Here is a 21,097-nt window from a genome sequence, read left to right as displayed (position 1 = left end):
CTTGAACCACTTGGTCTGGGGCTGTTTCTTACAGATTGGGCTGCTGAATTGCTGATGTCTCTTCCAACTCAGCTCTCTGATGATCTTGGGACAATGCTGATCCCTGTTATAGATAAAAGCACGTATTTTTGGGACAGGAGACCTCCAGGGCTGTACATGACCTGCAGCTTGTGGGGTGATTAGCTCCATCATTTGAGTACTTTTAAGAAATGTCAAAGTTTTCCTAATGCAAGACAGCAGGAATTACCTGCGATTGTACAGTGTCAGAAGAAGAAATATTGATCTTTCCCTCTGTTTGTGTCACCAATATTCATGTTTTTCAGTCCTTCTTCATTCATGAGTTTCCACCTCTCCTATTTAAATGGCCATGTCTATGGACATCTCTTAACTAGACCAGCTGGATCTATGGCCTTCCCATTGCTCCCAGATTTCCTCCTCTACCTCCACTCTGGGCATTCCAATGCCTCTCCATTGAGTATCTTCCCACTTTGAGCTTCAGGGAGTTGCCTAGTCTTTCAGAACATTAAATAACTTATTAGTTAACATCTTAATTGCATTTATGTCTTTTACTATTACCTTTGTCTGTATCTAAAAATATTGCTGTATAGATATGCCTTGTGGATAAGTGGGCACATCAGATGCTGCTGGGTCATCTCATATGGCTGAGAGAAGAGTTTTGATGCTTTTAAAATTATATGATATTTACAATTTTTTATGTTGGCCATGAAGAGAAACTTTTCTGTGCCTCTGAGTCTCACCAGTTCCTGACCCCCAAAGAACCAAAACTAAAACATTGCTGATGTCCCTTCCAGACTCAGCTCCCTGATGATACCAGGATGGTGCTACTTCAAATTTTGGAATGGGCTGGAGCAGATGTTTATAGGACAGGAGCCCTGGGACTGTAGGGGACCTGACACTTGCAAAGGGCATGAGCATAACTCATTATCTGGGTTATTTGAGTATTTTAAGAAATGTCAAAGGTTTCCCACCAGGAGAGAACAGAAACTTCCTGGAAGTGTACTGAGGCAGGAGAAGAAACATTGCCCTTCACCTCTACCATGTGTTACCATTATACTGTTCCCCTCTGTGTTACCATTACACTGTCTATTGTTTCATGTCCCTCTTCATTTGGTGTTTCCACCTCTCCTGTTTAAATGACCATGTCTAAGGCCATCTCTTCACTAGACCAGCTGGTTCTATGGCCTTCCCATTCTTCCCAGATTTCCTCTTCCAGTTTTTCTCTAATCATTACACATCAGTCAACATCTTAATTGTGTTCATATCTATCACAGAACCACCCTTTCTAATGTCTTTGTTTAAAACGGTTCCTGTAATGAAATACCTTGTGTATGGTGGATGCATCAGATACTGCTTTAACATTGCACACAGTTGCGGGAAGAATTTTGATGTTTATTAAATTATATCATTGTTATATTTTTTATGTTGGCCATGAAGAGAAACTTTCTGTGCCTCTGAGTCTCACAAGTTCCTGAGCCCAGAGGACACAAACTTGATGAGTTGTGGTTCCCAGTGCAGGGGTGGTCTTTGCACCTCCCTCCATCCCCACACCAGAGCTCCCTTGACCCAGAAAGTGCCTGGCACTGCAGGGATGAAGGAAACAGGACAGGCTGTGGGGATCAGGGGCAGGGTGCAGCCAGGGATTTGGGGTGGTTGTGAACCCAGGGCAGGAGCCAGCCCTTGGCCTTGGTGAACCTCATCCCATTGTCCTGGGCCCATGGCTCCAGCCTGTGCAGATCCCTCTGCAGAGCTTCCTGCCCTGCAGCACAGCCACACTCCCAGCCAGCCTGGGCTCACCTGGCATCTGACTGAGGGTGCCCTCGATGGCCTCATCCAGATCAGCAAGAAAGAGACTGAACTGCCCTGGCCCAAATCCTGAGCCCTGGGGGCACCCCTGGATGTGGCTCCATTGCCCAGCACTCCTTGGGCTGGACTTCTGTTTTCCATGGATCTGTGCCTGCATTTGATTTTGTTTGGTGACAATAAATGAACATTCCTCTGTGTCTCAGGCAGCTCCTTCTGCAAGGAAAGCAGATGGGAGTTGGTGCCAAGGAGCTGAAAGCTGCAGGCACAACTCAGATTTGCACAAGGCTACTCTGAGTGCCAGGGGTTGGATGAGGGAATTGGTGGGGCAGGGGTGGGAGCAAAGTGTGATTCATTTTCAGCCATAAAGGGTCTTGATTTTCATATCTCTTCAGACTCCATTAGGAGGTGCTTGGGATCAATATCAACTGGAGATTTCTGATATCAGTCTATAAACAAGAAAGGAATTAAAGGGAGAAAGATACTTTCTCCTTCTGATTTTAAATGAAATGTGTTTTGAACGGAGTGAAAGCTCAGAAGAGTCCTGCCTTATGCTCCGGTTTCTGAAGTAGCTCTGTTTCAGGCAACCTGCAAATTGCTCTTGCTCACAAATTCTTTAGAATTGCAGAAAAGGTCTAGCATAAAATGAATTTTTTATCAAATGGACTTAAGATTAATAGATAAGAGACTATCTTACTGCACAGGATAAACAAAGAAGTGCAGGTAGATACAAACACAGTGCACAATATAGTTACCTATATTACAGCTGGTGAAGAAACAGCAGAGATCAGGAGTTAATATAACTTACCACCAAATTGATGAAGGAGTGCCCATGGAGCCCTTTCACTCAGCTTCCAAAAAAGGAACCATGAAGATGCATCCAGATTTGGGAGAGAAGCCCTGCCCATTTGCAGGGACTATGCAGAAGACTTCTGCTTTGTGAAAGTTTTGTGTGGCTTTTATAGTTTGTAAAGAAAGTGAAGTGTGAGTCACTCAGGAATTCAAGGCTTATCTCCCTTCAGCTGCTCTCAAGGCAAGATGTTCATGTTCAGCTGGGAATTCCACCTCCCTGGCACCAGAGAGAACTCAGGACAGGACAAATGTTCAACCTGGGTTATCTCAGCAATTCCTGAGAGGGGGAAGATGCCCTGAGTTAGGGTCCAGCTGATGAACAGAACAGATGAGCTCTTCTATGCCACAGGGGAAGTCCTGCTGCAGGAACCTCATGGAACCAAGGGTGTGTTGTGACATTGTGATGGCTCAGGGGACCAAGGAGACCATGGTGACACCAATGAACCTCATGGAACCAAGGGTGCGTTGTGACAATTTGGAACTACAGAGACCATTGTTGAGTACAGAACCTCATGAACCAAATGGCCATTGTGACAGATCAAGGCTTCATGGCACCAAAAAGAGCATTGTGAAATCGTGGGGCCCCATGGACCAAAATCTCCACTATGACAGTTCAGAACCTCATGGAACCAAGGGGCCTTTGTGACACTGCAAGGCCTCAGGGAACCAAGGAATGCAAAGGTCTCCAACATTCCCTGCAGGGTTCTGCCTTGGGGATGAGGAATTTCCTTGGTGGCACCTAGTGCCTGTTTGCAGTGGGGAATCTTAAAAATTTTGGATTGCTTAAAAAAAAATTCAAACCCTTTCTTTGCCTGAATTTTGTCTGTTCTCAGAAAGTCAGTGTGCAAAGGAAAAAGTAAAGAACCTTTGAAAGCTGAAGCACCTAGAGGCATTGAGCCCCACTGAGTGTTGTTACTGACAAAGCCTCTCAAGAGATTAATTAAAGCAGATAACTGGAGGCCATGATTGCACAAAGCTTTCAGAGACTCCAAGGAAAAAGCAAAACCCAAAGTCCTTGGAAAAACCTGCAGTCTCTGGGAGCATGAAGGAGACCCCAGGGCCATTCCTGACCAAGGCTCCCCAGGGACTGGTCCCAGCAGATCCCTGAGGCCACTGGGATGTGGGGGGGATGCTGAGGGCAGCACAAGGGGTGACAGTGGCCAGCCTTGCTGGGGCTGTGCCAGGAGGCCCCAGTGGCTCAGGACAAGGTGTCTCCTCCCAGCCCTTGGTGGCACAGACCCTGCTGTGCCCCAGGGCGCCAAGACTTGGCTTCTCTTTGTCCCCATCTGTCATCTCTGCCTCCAGTTCTCTGTTCTGATAGTGGCTTGGGGACACTTTCTCACTCATGTTCCTCCCTGGGACCCATTAAAACTTCCAAGAAATTTTGGAGATTGATTCTCACTTGGAGTTCTTGAGAGGTTTCCTAATAAACTATGGCTCTGCCTTAATTTCCCTCTGGTCTGGTGCACTTCATTAGAAACGTTTCCTACAATAGTTATGGAAAAATACTTCCAAGTCCTTTTTAAAAATATCTGTTCGTATTTTAAAGGATGGATTTTATAACTATTCTCTTTAAAGCAGAGGTGATTGCAGCATTCTGTGATTGACATTGATCCAGGGTCTTTTCTCAGGAGGTCTGGCCTGCTCAGAGAAGCTGTGCCTTGAGGTCTGACCCAGTGTGGACAACCTTGCTCCACATTCCCCAACCCCATCCTGTCTGTCCTCACTCAACTGGGACCTGCTTTGATTGGATAGTTAGCAGGTCTCAGGGAAAGAGGAATTTTTCCTTTTAGTTACTTTTGATGCTATCTAAAACTCCCAATTTTCCCTATGGAAAACAGACACACTCCCAAGATGCCACCAAGGAGGTTCAGGCCGGGGACCAGGTCCTCAGGGGTTGTACCTAGAGCCGGCGCCATCTTTCCTTTGTGCCTCAAACTCCCATCATGCCCCGCGGCCCCACACAGCCCCATTGGAGCCGGGACTACAATACCCATCACACTCTGCGCTCCACAGAACGCCACTATTCCCCCCCCCCCCCATATGTCCAACAGCTTTCCTCCAGAACCTCCAGGAACCCTAAGTGTACCCTCAGCGCCCATTTGGCAACCTCCCAAAAACATCCCCGAATCCCCTGAATGCTCCCAAACCCGCAGATGCCCATTACAGGCACTTCTGGGAATTCATCTCCTGCCATCCCCCATGACCTCAGAGCACCTCACTAACCCAGTCAGTCGTTTAAAATTCCTGCTGTGCCCCGTGCCATAAAGAGCACGCTTAGAGCTCCCCAAGATCCCTCCAAGCTCTCCTGAATCATACACGTTCCCCTCTGAGGACCTCAAGTCACTGTTCAGAGGCAAAAGTGTCCCTGCAGGGCCCTCCCGAACCCCAAACTCTCGGCAAGAGGCAGTTCCAGGATTACAGCACCCATCATGCTCCACGGTTCCAGTAACACGCCATTCCAGCTGAGACTTCATCCCCCATCATGCCCCATGCCTCACAAAGAGACATTGCAGTTGCGCCTGGAGCTCCCATGATGCTCTGCAGCCACTTTACACCCTACTATACCCGCGCCTACAACTCCCATCATCCCCCACGCCCTAGAGAGCCCTGACAGAGCTCCTCCAGTGCCTGCCCAGAACCCGAAGGGTCCCAGATTCTCCTCCGCGACCTCCAAATGCTTCCCTGGACCCCTAAGTGCCCTCCTGGACACCCAAGTGCCCCTCGGAAGCCCAGACTTCCTTCTAAATTTTTTCACCAGACCCAAAACTGCCTTAAATGTGCCCCAGAAATGTCTCCTTGGACCCTGAAGAACCCACCTTGACCTTGTCTGAAAAAAAGCTGATAATAAAGATGATAAAAAGGTTACAAATATTATGAATTATCCTAAAGAGAGAGAAATAAATTAATTAGGGGATTTGTCTTACTTAGTAACAATGACCAATAATTTATTTGGTTGCTAATAATATGAAGTTTATGAATGTAATTATAAAAATGTGTTTTAAATGTATAGAATAGTAATATTATATCTCATTAAAATATAATTTTATTATTTAATAATTTTTTTTTAAAGATATATTTTGGAGGTTTTTTTTATATTTTTGGTTGCCAGTCCCAGGTGGGAGATATCAAGAGTTGGTGAGTTTGGGGGTGAGGAGCAAGTTGTCTGAACTGGGTCAGTCTGCAAGGGGCTCATACTTCTCTGTGCCCAGAGCTCTTAAGCAGACATTCAGCACGAAGATCACCTGTGGAAAGCTTCTATCAGTTTATCTCTGAAATGAAAAACAGAAAAACATTCCCTTGAGGAAAATAAAGAAGTCATGAGACACACTTTCAAATCTTCCTCCTTAACAGAACTCCAAACTGACTCCAAACAACTGCACAAACCCTGGAGACTTGATGACAAATAAAGACAGGAAAAGAGCTCCTGAAAACTTTCTGTATATTAATGATCCCCATGGTGGATTTGGGGCTAAGTGCAGGACCCTCAGGCACTGAGAGAAGATTGAAGAAACTGCTCAAGGAGTCAGAAGCAAAACTCCAAGTCCCTTGGAGCATCAGTGGCCCCACTGAGAGCAGGGGCTGCCAAAGGCTCCCCAGGGACTGGTGAGAGCAGATCCTTGAGGGCAGGATTGCAGGAGCCAAAGGCTGTGAGCAGGAACTGCAATGCTGAGCAAGGCCTGGGCTGGTTGGAGGCAGCAGAAAAGCCAAGGGCTGAGCCCAGGCCTGGCCCAGCAGGGCCTGTCCCTCATGGGTGGCTCAGGGCTGTTCCTGTGGCACTGGGATGGGAGGTGCAGCAAGGACAAATGGCATCACCCTGTGTGACACTCCAGATGCTCATGGAAGTAAGGGCCAATGTGACACTGTGGGGCCTCATGGAAACAAGAGGCCATTGTGAGCCTGAGGGGCTGTAACACCCCAGAACACTGAAATACTGGGGGTCACCAAAAGTTTCTTTATTCAAGCTTGGTGCACAGGAGAAACCCCAGCCAGATATTCTCAAGAGGTCAAAATGACACAAAATTTTACTGGCAAAGTATAGACAAATCAAGGAATGCTTGAAAAGGATTTAATACAACATCCAATTCAATGTAAAACACTTGTCATTGCAGGAACTTCATTAGCTTAATCCATGTAACCATAGAAAGCATTAAACACTTCAGTTGTTGAGATACCCAAAACTGTTCCATATAAAGAGCATCAGGAGAGGAGAGAGAGAGAGAGAGAGAAAGACAGAAGCTCTATAGAGAGACACACACATGGCTACCAACTCCTCGGGTTCCAGTGTGGGTGAGACGCAGACCCCAGCAGAAGGCATGGTACAGACCATGGGCTCAGTGCCTGCCCCATGTTTTGAGCCCCTGGGCATTTGTGGGCCTCCCCCCAGGTGGGACTTGTGATTGCTTAAGCAATCAGAGCCTGGGTCAGCACCAGCCCACTGTGTGACTGACTGACAGCTCATCCCGAGGTGTCTGGGACATTGATCTCATCCAGCCTCTGACAGTGACCATGGTGACACTGTAGAACCTCGTGGAACCACGGGTCAGTTGTGACAATGCAGGTCCAAGGACCCCATGGTGACTCTGCAGAACCTCCTGGAACCATGGGGCCAGTGTGACTGATAGGCAAGATTTCTTTAAAGAGAATTCAGTGACTGAAGGTACGGACGTTTACATCTTTGAAATGCGTCTTAATGTCTCTATTAACTTAAAGCAACAGGTTTATTAAAGCGCCCAGTCACCCTGGCTCCTTAAATAGACAAGTGGGTCTGCAGGAGCCTGAGGTTCTGAACTTTGGGGTAAAATGACAGTTTCAAGAGGGGAAGATGTGGTAGGCAGTTTGGGACGGCTGTACCTTCCTAGTACCTGGACAATGGGGAAAGGAAGAGGGCAGCCTGTGACCCAGAGTTTAGGATAAAAGGAGGTTTCAGCCTATGGAGCATCAGGAGAGGGAACCCCGTGGACATGTGCCCTGGTGTACTCTTTCCTTTTATTCAAATAAAGTTGAATGACTCCTCTGTATTCTTTATGGACACCGACTTTTCATAGTGTGATTTTCCGTACATGACACTATGGAATGTCAGAGAACCAAGGAGCCATTTTGACACATCAAAGCCTTTTTGGAACAAAGGAACAGTACAGAAACTCATGGAACCATGGATCAGTTTGGACAACTCATTTCCAAGGAAACCATGAAGACACCATGGAACCTCATAGAACTAAAGAGACCATTGTGACACTCTGGTGCCTCATGGAATGAGGGTGATCATTGTGAAACTCAGGACCCCTATGGAACCAAGGGTCAGTGATGAAGCTGTGGGCCCATAGAACCAAGGAGCCATTGTGACACAGCAAAGCTGCATGGAGCCCAGGGGCCATGATGACACTGCATGATGACAGATGCAAGGAGAATATTGTGACAAGGAGAATATTAAGACGAGAAGAATATTGTGCCACTACAGGAACTCATGGGCACAAGGAGAACATTGTGACACTGTGGGGTCCCGTGGAACCAAGGGAACATGGAACAGGTGGAACAGGTTTGGCTGGCTACACCTCCTGGGGGCCACCTGACAGGTGAGGCAGACATTGGCATGTGGAGGGTCTCTTCTCATCTGCAACTGAATCACTTGGACTCTGGTCTTTCCTTCATATGGAAAAGAACCATCATTCTCCTCTAGGCATCCATGGCCAAAACTGGGAATGCACCTCCAGAATTCCCTATATCCAAGGACACCTTCCAGACCAAAGCTGCCATGACTGACAAGTCTGGCTGGCCTTGGCTTCCTGAGGGCTCAATCTCATGTGTCTTTTGAAACACTGGCACTCTGTACTTTCCTTTCTAATGAACTCTCCTTTCATTCCAGGCACATACAACCAAAACTGAGATTCCACCTCCAAAAATACCTACATCCAAGTATTGTCCCCAGATGAAAGGTGTCAGGAGAGCCAGGTCCAGCTGGCTTGATCCATGGGCAGACACCTCTCATCTTTTCTAAAAAACTTGGGCTTTGCTTTTCTTTCCTATGGAAAAAAAGAATCATCTGTCTTGACCAGGCATCCATGGCTCAAACTGGGATTCCACCTCCAAAACTCTGTGCATCCAAGGATTTCTCCCAAGTGAAAGCTGCCAGGACAAGGGTCTGGCTGTCCTTGGCCTCTGGTGACTGTCCCTCATCTGCCCCTGTAACACTGGGGCTCAGTTGTTTCCTTCCTATGGAGTCCATTGTGACACCTTGGGGACCCTGTGGCACCAATGGGCCATTAGAAAACTGCAGGGCACCACAAATCCAAGGGAAAATTGTGACACTATGAGACCTTGTGGAACCAAGGAAATCACTGTGGCACTGATGGGCTGCATGGTCCCAAGGGGCCAGTGTGAAGCAGCAGGGCTTTGTGGAACCAAGAGCTCATTGTTGCATTACAGGGCCTCGTGCAGCCAACGGGCTGTTGTGATCCTGCAGGACACTGTAGATCCATGGAGAACATTGTGGCATTGCCGGGCCCCATGGAATCATGGAGATTATTGTGACACTGTGGGGCCTCATGGAATCAAAGGGCCATTGTGAGAGTGCAGAAGCAAGGAGAACACTGTGACACTGAGGGGCCTCTTAAGGTAAGAGAAGATGGAACAGGTCTGATTGGTTTGGCCTCCCAAGTGTGACCTGACATATCCAGCTGACCTTGACATCACAAGGGCTGTTTCTCATCAGTACATGGAGCACTGAGACCCTGTGCTTTCCTTCCTATGGAAAAGAACTGGTCTTCTCATCCAGGGGCTATGGACAAAACTGGAATTTGGCCTCCTAAATTCTGTCTATCCAAGGATTGCTCACAGACAAATGTATCCAGAACAGAGAGGTCTGGCTGGCCTTGTTGCTCTGGTGATTTTCTTACACTACAAGTGGAATTTTTTTATTTGAAAACACCTTGGAGTGGAGCCAGAGATCTCCAGCAGTGGGGTTTGGAAACCTCAAGCAAATGACCATTATATAGGGACAAAAGAGCTCAGTGCTCAGTGGAGTAGGGACTGAGGACAGCAGAGGGGAGGGATTGAAGGGCCATTTCAGAGATGGTGGATTATTTTGACATAGTAGAAAACAGACGGAGAAAGAAAGGATTGATGCCATGAATAGCTGAGGCAGTCCAGACTGAACACAAGGAGAAAGGAATTTCTCTCTCCAAGAAGGGCTGTGGTGCAACACGTCCCCCAGAAGGAGTCTGGAGCAGACCAAGGCTTTGTGTGGCCAGGCAGGGGCAGGCAGATGCAGAGCTGTCAGCCAAGGAAGTTTGCTCAGCATCAGAGACACTTTTCCCTTGTTTTTCCCCAGCTGTCATCAGTGCCACCAGTGTTCTGCTCCAACTGGAACGTGGGGACACTTTGTCAATTGTGTCCCTCAGTGGAACCCATTAAAACTTCCAGAAACTTTGAAGATTGAATGTGATTTTGAGTTCTTGAGAAGTTTTCCTTCGTTCCCTCTAAGAGACTGATGTCCAGGGACTCAGCACTCTTGGAAAATCCCAGCTCTACAGGGATGGGGCAACTGAGCCATGCTTTTTTCTTAAAGATTTTGTTCAATTAGCAGTCTCCTTGAAGGGTGGAACATAAGAAATGTAAAATTCAAAGACAAAATTCTATCATAAACCAACCATTTTCTGAGTTACCACACCTTATAAACATTTTTCAGCCAATTAGCTTTTGTCAAATGCTTGTGCTAATACTTCTAACACCAATCACCTATTATTTTACCCTATAAGGTCTTGCTACAATGCATCTTTCACAGTTCTAATTCTCAGAAATATCTGGTCTTTTTGTAATGCCATAATTTGAAACTTTTTTCTAATTCTATCTCTCTCTCAACAATGTCTTCTCTATTCCATGGCCTTTCTAAGTCAGCACATCTTATCTCAGAGTTTGCATACAGGTGTACAAGATTGTATGAGCTTTCAGTCAGGCTTTGAGAATCCTTTGCAAATCCATTTCTCACTAAGATCAATCACAGAATGCTGCAGTCCCCTCTTGTCTAAAGAGAACAGAAATAAAATACACCTGTTAAAAAAAAAATTGCTATTTCTCAGAAGTTCTTTGACATATTTCTCCAGAACTGGAGTAGGAAACCTTCTAAATAAACTGCACTAGACCAGATGGAAATCAAGGCAGAGCCATGGTTTGCTAGGAAACCCCTCAAGAACTTATTCAGAATTTAACTCCAAATTTTCTTATCCTGTTCATGGATCCCACTGAGGGACACGACTGAGAAAATGTCCCCAGGTTCCAGTTAGAGCAGGAAATTGAAGGCAGAGATGACAATGGTGAGGGAAATGCAGACACAGAGAGCTGTCAGGACCTTGTGCATAGAGGCTCAGAGGTAGAGATGGAGACAAGATTTGACCGAAGACCTTGGAGAATGTTGGAGAAGTAGCGCATTAAAAGTAAAGCAGACATAAAACAAGAATGACAAGTTTGTAGTTTAAATAGCAGTATGTTTTAAGCAGAGATATGTATTGTGTAAGCAAAGCAGTATTTAAGTGAGATAGTAAAAGATTTTAAAGTTTATCAATAGAACATGTTATAGTTAGTTCAAAGTTTAAGATGTATTAATGTAGGTTTGTGAAGTGTTATAGGATTGGTTGAAAAATGACACATTGTGCAAAGCCATGAGAAGCGAAACAATTAATGATTGGTGTAAAAAGACACTAGCGAACTTCATAGAAGAATTTGATTGGCTGAAAAACTAACATAAGGCATTGAAGCTAAGAATTAGGCAGCTTCTCATATTATAGCCTTGGATGTGACACCTTTAATGTCTTACTCTTCTATGAGACTGATGCAATAAAGCAATAAACCATCTTTGATGATGTCTCTCAGTTACCCTGTCTTTTGAAATGCTAATCCCCTGATAGGAAATTTTTGGACATCAGACCTACCCTTTGAAATCAATGGGGATGTAAGGAAACCAGGTCTACCATATTAAAAATCAAATGGGATGTAGGGATCGAAGGTCTACCCTATTGAAATCAATAGGGATTTAGGGAAACCTGGTCTACCCATTAAAGTCAATGTGGATTTGAGGAAATTTGGGGCTAAAATGAGATTTGGGTAAATCTAGCGGAAATCTTGGGCTGAATTCTGTGAATTTTCGCTCCAGGATTGCAGTGCTAATGCTCTAAAAATCCTGGATGAATTCCTGCATGCCAGTCCTGAATCCCTGAACCCACACATGTGGCCTGTGCTGAAACTGTGCCTCCAGGTAAGCCCAAAAAATCTATTTTTAGCCCAATACCTGAGGATTCTAAGACCAAAATGGGGATTTTTAGCAACATAACTTTGGGGACATTGCATCTACCCATTGAAGTCAATGGGGATTGAGGGACATCAGGTCTTGCCAGGAATAGGACTTGATCGGGAATGGTTACTGGTTCAACTGGGAACACTGGGAAAAGCTAAGTGGGAGCACTGGGTTAGGAACTGGAACCACTGGGGGAAAACTGGAAGCGCTAGAAAGGAGAAAAGGGGGAAGTAGGTAAACTGTGAGCACTGGGAGAAATGGGAGGGCAAACAAGTCAAATTAGGAGCTATTCCTTGGACTACTGGGAGCAGCAAAGGAGGCACTGGGGAGCAAAAGGGGTTACTGGGAGCACTGGGGCAAAGCTATGACCACTGAGAAATTAGTGACAATAATTTGGGATAAAGAGGACACCCAGTGTACCCCACTGAAGTCAGAAGGAATGTAGGGATACCCAATCTACCTTATAAAGTCAATGCAGATTTTTAGGGACACCAGGTCTACCCAATCAAAGCGATGAGGAATTTTGGGACATTAATTTTATGGGAGCCCAGGAGTGTTGTATTATCCAGGTGTCCAAGGGTTACCCAGGTGTACCCAGGTGATTTTTTGGGAATACTCAAGTGATTTTTGGGAGTACCATGGGATACCCAGGTCATTTTTGGCAATATCTAGGTGATTATTGGAGCACTCAAGTGTCCCATCTCACCATGATGGCCCAGGAGAAGATGACGGCCACTGTTGCATCCTCCCTGTCGATGTGGACAAAGATGACCCTCGGTAGGGGCCTGTCAGGGAGGCACCCAACGTTCAGAGGGCACTTCAAAACTCCAGGTCAGGGCCCCAGGGGTGGGAGGGAACCCCAAGTTACCTTGGGAGAGGATGCAATGCAAGTACACCAAGGCACTTTGGTCTGTCGGAGCAGTGAAGATGGTGTTTTCTGCTAGCTTCAGATCTGGAGGGTAAAGGGGCACCCCAAAATCTCAGGGGAGCAGTGGGGACACCCAAATTGATGCATGGAAAAGCTTTATAACCCACAAAGTTATAGGTATGTATTTCATTCGGCGCTGAGGTGCAGGGGGGATAGCTCCTCCAAAAACAGGCAGAGCTTCGGCAAGCTGTTCCTCTCTTTTTATTCTCTACAAACTAGGATTGCACAATGCACCTGATACATATTCATGTCCTAACCCTGCCTGTCCCTGCTTCATGTTAAAATTAGACCTAGGCCTCTTTGTGACTGCACACTGCTCGTTGTTGGTTGTTCTGGTGGTCGTCTGGGGTTCTTTGGGATGAAGTAAACAGTCGTCCTATCAGTTGAACTTTTCACCTTGCCTTCTTAATGTGTGCTTATCAGTCTTAGTTGCTTTTCAGACATTGATACCAGTTTTTGCTGGCTCAGGGGTCTAAGGAATCCCCATTATCTAGAATAGATGTCACTATTCCACCCCATTTATGCATTCTTGGCCCTCTATGTTATCTTGTAGCCTTCCTCTGTCCTCGTGTTCCTGCAAAGACAGCGAAAGTTAAGCATTCATAGAATCTTGTCAGCCCCCTTCTAGCTAAAGCATCCTTCTGTATTTTTACACTTAACTAATTTTAATTTTAATTCCCCCTGTTTCAGTGTCACCATGGCTCCTTGGTTTTGCAGGGCCCAAAGTGTCATCTTTGACCATTGGTTTCATAGGGATTCTGAGTTTCGCAATTGTTCCCCTGATTCCATGAGGCACCAGAGTATCACAAAGGTCTCTTCAATTCCATGAGGCTCCTCAGTGTAATCATGGTGTTCTTAGACCCGCATTGTCACAACTGATCCATGGTTCCATGAGGTTCTACAGTGTCTCCATGGTCGCTGCCAGAGGCTGGATGAGATCAATGTCCCAGACACCTCGGGATGAGCGGTCAGTCAGTCACACAGTGGGCTGGTGCTGACCCAGGCTCTGATTGCCTGAGCAATCAAAAGTCCCACCTGGGGGGAGGCCCACGAAGGCCCAGGGGCTTGAAAAAAACACAGACCATGGACTCAACCTATGGTCTTTACCCTTCCTTCTGCTCTTGTGGTCTGTGTCACACCAAAGGAAATGTTCCACACCCAACCCTGGAGTCCCAGCCCAGCTCCTGAGTGACCAAATTACCCAAAGTCCCTCCCAGGGGAAGGACCCAGGAAGACCAAGGAGAATTTAGGACAGACCACTAGGTAAGCACACATCTTGACTCCACTTACCCTTGGAATTTCGAACTGAACACTGCAGGAATCCAGGAGTTGCTAACAGTGTGTATGCTTCTCTGTAACTATTTTGTCTTTCTCTCTGTGTCCTCTATTTCTTCTTTTTCTGTCCTCCAAATTTTGAGTAACTTGGGGGAGGGGGATTGATAGGAAGGGCCATCAGCTGCTGAAGTCCTGCCTGCTTCCCCCTCCCCCTAGAGTAGCCAGACTGGCCCATGGTGTGGCTGGAATGCTGCCCCTGATCAGTTTTTCCAGAAACCACAAGGCAAAGGGGACAGGGAGCCGTTGGCTCATGGGTGCAGCCTTTGAGTTCTAGCCTGCTGTCGATATCCTGCCCCCCTCCCAGAGCAGCCCCTACCCTTCTGGCCTGGGCCCCTGCTATCCTGGCCCGGGCCCCAGTACAGCCACAGAAAGTTTCCATCATAAAATAAGTCTGGACTGTGGCCCAGGAGAGATCTCTTGACCATCTGCAGGCCTGGGCAAAATATGAACTCTTTAACTGCCCAGAATATGACTTGCAGACACTTTGTTCTCTCTCCTGAGTGAAAGAACAGGACCAAGGTGATGATAGGCACAGAATCAGTATGAAAAGACCAAGGTCAGACAAAAGGAAGTGTCAGGTCCCAGATGAGAGAAGAAGTTGAGTTGTGGACTGAAATTTCTCTGTTTTTAAGCCATGTAGAAGAGACTCTTGTTTCCCTATAACTCATAGAAAATGCTTTATGGGGAGGATGAAATGTTTTAACTGTAGACATGAGCAGAGGCATTTGTGCTAAAGAAAGCAGATGTTGAAATGGCTGTGATTCCATGAGAAATTTGAATAGAGAGGAGAGAAATGAAGATCCCTGCTGTCCCCCAGGGAAGAGAAGAAGAAAGGCCTCTGTTTTCAAAGATGAAGAGAGCTTTTGTTTGAACTATTATAATCTTTAAAGTGTGCCCCATAACTTGATATGGTCCTCACAATTAGATTTGGAATAACTGTAAGTCAAGGAAGGGATTTTGACACAGTGATCCAATTTACATTCTCCTGAATGGCTGATTCACTGACATAAGGCCAGGAGAAAACTGTTTTCCTGTGGAGAAATCTCCATAGACTGAAGAGAAATTCTCCTCACCAAAGTCAATTGGTGAATAGCTATTTTTAGAGATGGCAAATTGACTGATCTGTTTCTGTACGATATCAGTGTGAAAGAAAAGAAATTGGGGGGGAAGAGTAGTGTTCTGAAAGTATTATTCTGAGGTTTTGTTCATACTTTCTTTGTACCCTTTAAAGTTTGAGCTTGTTTGGCCTTCCTCATAATTCTATCTCACAGCAGTAAATGTGTAAAAAATTCTAGTGAATGCACTGGCAACTTGACCAAGGCTAAATCCATGGCAAACATAAAATTGAACTCTTCTTTCTTGAGCTCTTCAGTTCAGGATTTCAGTGACAAAGGCTCATAAAATTTCTTCAAAACACCCAAACAAGAAATGCCCCCGAGAACAATTTAAGTTTTCAATTCTTCTGTGGTAAATTAGACAGATTTCGGAAGCGTATTCAAAGTGAATATGCTGTATATTATACTGAAAGCATTTCAGAGAGAAGTGTTTTGTCCTTTTAAGTTTTCTTTTCATATTTATAGATTGATACCAGCAATGTCCAATTCATATTGACCCCCTGCACCTTTTAATGCAGTCTGAATAGATATGAAAATCAAGACCCTTCATGGCTGACAATCAATAACACTTTGTCTCCACACACTCCCCAACATCTCTGCCATCCAACCCCTGGAATTCCAATCGACCAGGAATGGTGCAGCCAGCAGGACCAGGGCAGTGATTCTTCCCCTGCACTCGGCTGGGAGTTGGGCAGCACCTTGAGTGCTATGTCCACTTCTGGGCCCCCAATTTAGGAAGGACATGGAGGTGCTGGATTGTGTCCAGAGAAGAGCAACAAGGCTGGTGAGGGGTGTGGAACAAAAGTGATGAGAGGAGCAGCTGAGGGAGCTGGGGATGTTTATCCTGGAGAAGAGGAGGCTCAGGTGAGACCTCATCACTCTCTACAACTCCCTGACAGGAGGGTGCAGAGAGGTAAAGGTGAGGCTCTTCTGTCAGGGAACAGTGAAAGGACAAAACCACAAAGTCATAATATGTACCAGGGTAGTTTTAGGTTGGACATTAGGAAATATTCTTGAATAAAAGGGTGACTGGGCATTGGAATGGGCTGCCCAGGGAGGTGGGTGAGTCATCATCCCTGGAAGTCTTGCAGGATAGACTGGATGTGGCACTGAGTGCCATGGTCAGGGTGACAAGCTGGTGTTGGGTCACAGGTTGGAAATGATGCTCTTCAAGGTCTTTTCCAGCCTGGCTGATTCTGTGATGATTGTGACACTGCAGGACCCTGGGGAAGCAAGGGGCCATTGTGACACTGCAGGGCCTCATGGAACTGAGAGGACCAGAGTGACACTGTGTATGACATGGCACCACAGAGCCAAGGGGTCACTGTGACACTGTGGGGCTACATGGAAGCAAGGAGCCCATTGTGACACTCTGGGTCCTCGTGGAACCACAGAGGCCACTGTGACACTGCAGGGCCTCGTGGGACCATGCAAAGCATTGTGACAGAGAAGGACCTCGTGTAATGATGAGGCCATTGTGACACTGCAGGGCCCCATGGAACCAAGATACCAGTGTTGCTCCTCAGTGACTCATGGGATGAAGGAAACATGTTTGACACTGTGGGGCCCCTTGAGACAAAAAGGCCATTGTGACACTGTGGAACCAAGGAAAGCATTGCTGCACTGCGAGACCTCATGGAATCAAGGAACCACTGTGAACACTGCAGGGCCTTGGGGGACCTAGGCACCATTGTGACACTGTGGGGCCCAGAGATCCACGGTGCTGACACTTTGAAGCCCAAGGATCTGAGGGACTTTGTGATGCCAAGGGCTCCCAAGGAAGCAAAGGGATATTGCGACACTGGGAGGCCTCATGGAATAATGGAGACCATTTTGGCAGTCTAGGCCCTCGTGATACCCAGGTGACACCAAGATGGCTGGGAGTCAAACATGTCTTAACACTTAGACAGGCTGGATCCAGGGCCCAAATCCAGCAAGGTGAGGTTTAACAAGACCAAGAGCTGGGTCCTGCACTTTGGCCACAACAACACCTGCAGTGCTACAGGCTGTGGACAGGATGGCTGGACAGCATCAAGGCAGAGAGGGACCTAGGGGCACTGATGGACAGCAGGATGGACATGAGCCAACAGTATGCCCTGGTGGCCAAGAAGGCCTAAGGCTCCTGGCCTGGGTCAGGAATAGTGTGGCCAGCAGGACCAGGGCAGTGATTCTTCCCCTGTGCTCGCCACTGGTTGGGCAGCACCTCGAATGTGTCCAGTTCTGGGATCCCACATTTAAGAAGGACATGGAGGGGATGGAGTGTGTCCAGAGAAGGGCAACAAGGCTGGTGATGGGTCTGGAACACAAGTCCTGTGAGGAATCGCTGAGGGAGTTGGGGTTGTTCATCTTGGACAAGAGGAGGCTCAGGATAGACAAGGTGGTGTCAGGACAAAGGTTGGACTTGATATTCTCCAAGGTCTTTTGCAGCCTGGTTGATTCTGTGATTCTCTGAAACCACTCCTGGAGCAGTTGCAGGATGAGCCCTGGGCCTCCTCTTCAGAAGCTCCAGCAGTCCAGGTTCCTCAGCTTCTCCACACAGGCCCCAAAGCCCATCCTGTCAGTCCTGCAGAGCCTCTCCAGCCCCTCCTCACTGCCCAGAACAGGGAGCCCCACACCTAGACAGAGCAGCCCAGATGTGTCCCTCTGGCCTGTGGTGCCTCTGGCAAGGGAGCAGCATGAGGCACTGCAGGACGCTGAAGACAATTCCTGAAGCACTTGTAGCATGATCCTGCTCCCCAAGCAATGTTCCCATGGTGCCAGCTCAAAAACTGAAATGGGAAGTGCAGCCATAGAGGACAGGGAAAATAGGGATGGGCTGTTTGCAGGGGAGGGGACACAGATGGGCAAGATGCAGAAATCTGGATCAGGGAAGAGAAAAGAAATCAAAGGTGAAGCAAAAGAAATTCTCAGGGCATTTTGGGGGTGACTACCAGGCAGCTGTGGCTCTGAGCAACAATATGTGCAGTGGCACAGGAAACTCACAGCTCACGAGAACAAACTTTCTGGCTGACTGCAAAGGCCACGATAAGCCTGAGTGGTTTCCCTCCCATCTCCAGCCCTTGCTGATCCCAGGGGCTGATGGCATTCGTGCTCACTCAACACCATCTCCCCACAGCAGCACCATGGGGGTGCTGACACCTGCTCTGTGCAGTGCAAACAGGGGCTCCTGAGCCAGTGCTGCCGTGTCTGTGCCTGCAAGGATGCGGCACCTGTGTGAGCTGGGGGAGAGGCCAGGGCTGCAGAGGGGGGATGTTGTTGGAAGGTGCATGAGGATGCTCTGGGACGCTGCCCTGGGCTGTCCAGCACAGTAGGGATGGATCAGCCCCTGCTCTGCTGCTCCTTGCCAGGGTGTCCCCCTTGCAGGGACCTTGCAGAGCACCAGCCATGCTGTTTGCCCCCAGCCTGCCCACAGCCAACTTGGGGCTGCTCTCGGGGCTTTTCCCTGCTCAGCATTGGCCTGACCAAGTGTTCAGGAGAGAGCCTGGCCAAGGAGCCTGGAGCCCCCAGGCCCTGCCCTGAGGCGTCAGCGCTGCCCCAGCAGTGCCCATGGCCTGTCCCTGCTGCAGCCCCGGCACTGCCACCCCCAGGGCTGTGCCCAGCCCTGAGAGCACTCAGGTCCTGCAGCAACATGAGGGGCAGGAGGGCAGCGGGGCAGTGGCACAGGAGCAGCACTGGCAACACCAAGTGCTGCTGCTGCTGGGCACAGCTGCTGTGCCAGCACTGATCTGCCCCAGCTCTACACACAGACATTGCTGCTGCAGCTCCAGAGAAGGGAACAAAAGGGGCATCTCTGGAGAAAACTTTGCTGGGAGATCATTAATTCATTTAAAGCCAACCTGGAGCATAGACTCACATTAACACAGTCTACAGCCACAGCAAAGATGGAGAGAAATAAAATGACAGATGGCACAAGTAAAGGCTTTTCTTTGTTGACAATACTAATAATGAAAAACCAAGAAAAAATTCCTCAAAATTTAACCAATGAGAACTATCAAAAAGGACTTTTATTACAAGTAATTTTCTAGATTTCCCAGCAGTTTAATGTTCTTGAAAGCAGCCAGTCATCAGTGTCCACAGTGCAACCTTGAGCTCCTGGTTCCTCAGGCTGTAGATAAGGGGGTTCAGGGATGGAGGAACCACTGAATATAAAACTGACATCACCAGATCCAGGGATGGGGAGGAGATGGAGGGGGGCTTAAAGTGGGCAAACATGACGGTGCTGAAGAACAGGGAGACCACGGCCAGGTGAGGGAGGCAGGTGGAAAAGGCTTTGTGCCGACCCTGGCTCAGAGGGGATCCTCAGCACTTCCCTGAAGATCTGCACATAGGAGAAAACAATGAACACAAAACAACCAAAACCTATACAGACACTAACAGCAATGAGACCAAGTTCCCGGAGGTAGGAGTGTGTGCAGGTGAGCTTGAGGATCTGGGGCACCTCACAGAAGAACTGGCCCAGGGCATTGCCATGGCACAAGGGCAGGGAAAATGTATTGACTGTGTGCAGCAGAGCATTGAGAAAACCACTGGCCCAGGCAGCTGCTGCCATGTGGGCACAAGCTCTGCTGCCCAGGAGGGTCCCGTAGTGCAGGGGTTTGCAGATGGACACGTAGCGGTCGTAGCACATGACTGTGAGCAGGAAATATTCTGTTCCAAGGGAGAACACTAAGAAAAAAACCTGTGCAGCACATCCTTCATAGGAGATGTTCCTGGTGTCCCAGAGGGAATTGTGCATGGCTTTGGGCACAGTGGTGCAGATGCAGCCCAGGTCAGTGAGGGCCAGGTTGAGCAGGAAGAAGAACATGGGGGTGTGCAGGTGGTGGCCGCAGGCTACCGTGCTGATGATGAGGCTGTTGCCCAGGAGGGCAGCCAGGGAGATGCCCAGGAAGAGGTAGAAGTGCAGGAGCTGCAGCTGTCGCGTGTCTGCCAATGGCAGCAGAAGGAAGTGGCTGATGGAGCTGCTGTTGGACATTTCTTCACTCTGGGTATGGTGGACTGTTGAAAGAAGACATTAAAAAGCTGGAATAGCTTTTATCGGGTCAATCCTGTGCAATTATATTAGGAATCCTCTTAAAACCACTTTTCTTACTGTGGGGGAACTTAACTAAAAGCTTGCTTTTAGTTCAGTTTTTGTGCTGCTGAGTTACTTTCTCATCTTCTGCATTGCTCTCAACCTGAATTTTGGGGATCTTGGTGGGAAAATAGGGTTTCCACTGCTGCAGGACAGTCAGACACATTGATGCTACACAGCTGCCCTGTGCTCATTACACGTCCCTCATATTCAGGTTGATCAAAATTACAACGTGTTTGAAAAATAAAGTGGATTTTTTGAAGGCCCCAGATTCAAAGTCAGTTGCCCTAAACCTTTCTCTCTTTCCCCGTGCAGCTGGAGAGGGAGGGATACCAAGGGTTTGTCTGTCTCTCTGCTGCCTGGAATTGTGGTTACTGGGAGCTGTTTCTTACTATCCAAGCCTTGTCCCTGCCAATGCTGCCAGAGCCCAGCCCAGCCCTGGGGGCTCAGCTCTGCCCTGCAGACCCCTCCCAGCACAGGGCACTACCCAGGGACATCTCCCAGCAGCGGGCCTTAAGGGCAGCTCACACAAACAGAGATGCTTCAAGCCAAGGTGCTGATGCTTCTACGGTAGACCGAGGAGGGTGAGGAGGCACTTTGTGAGGGAGATGTGAGGCAGATCTGCTGATGCTCAGTGGGACAGTGCAGTAGTCTCAGTGACACAGACACACCTGACAGCCTCTTTC

At 47.8% G+C, this 21,097-nt stretch overlaps 1 pseudogene across 1 annotated transcript; it reads right to left on the bottom strand.

Annotated features, from left to right (window-relative positions):
* Window positions 1-19,378: 19,378 nt before the first annotated feature.
* LOC306815247 (olfactory receptor 14A16-like) lies at window positions 19,379-20,312 on the bottom strand (annotated as a pseudogene). The gene has a single exon. The product of its transcript is annotated as an olfactory receptor 14A16-like (transcript).
* Between the last annotated feature and the right edge of the window lie 785 nt (window positions 20,313-21,097).

This window comes from Erithacus rubecula (genome assembly GCF_903797595.1).
Source record: "Erithacus rubecula genome assembly, contig: scaffold_110_arrow_ctg1, whole genome shotgun sequence".
NCBI classification, from domain to species: Eukaryota; Metazoa; Chordata; class Aves; order Passeriformes; family Muscicapidae; genus Erithacus; species Erithacus rubecula.
This window is presented reverse-complemented; position numbering and strand designations above follow the sequence as displayed.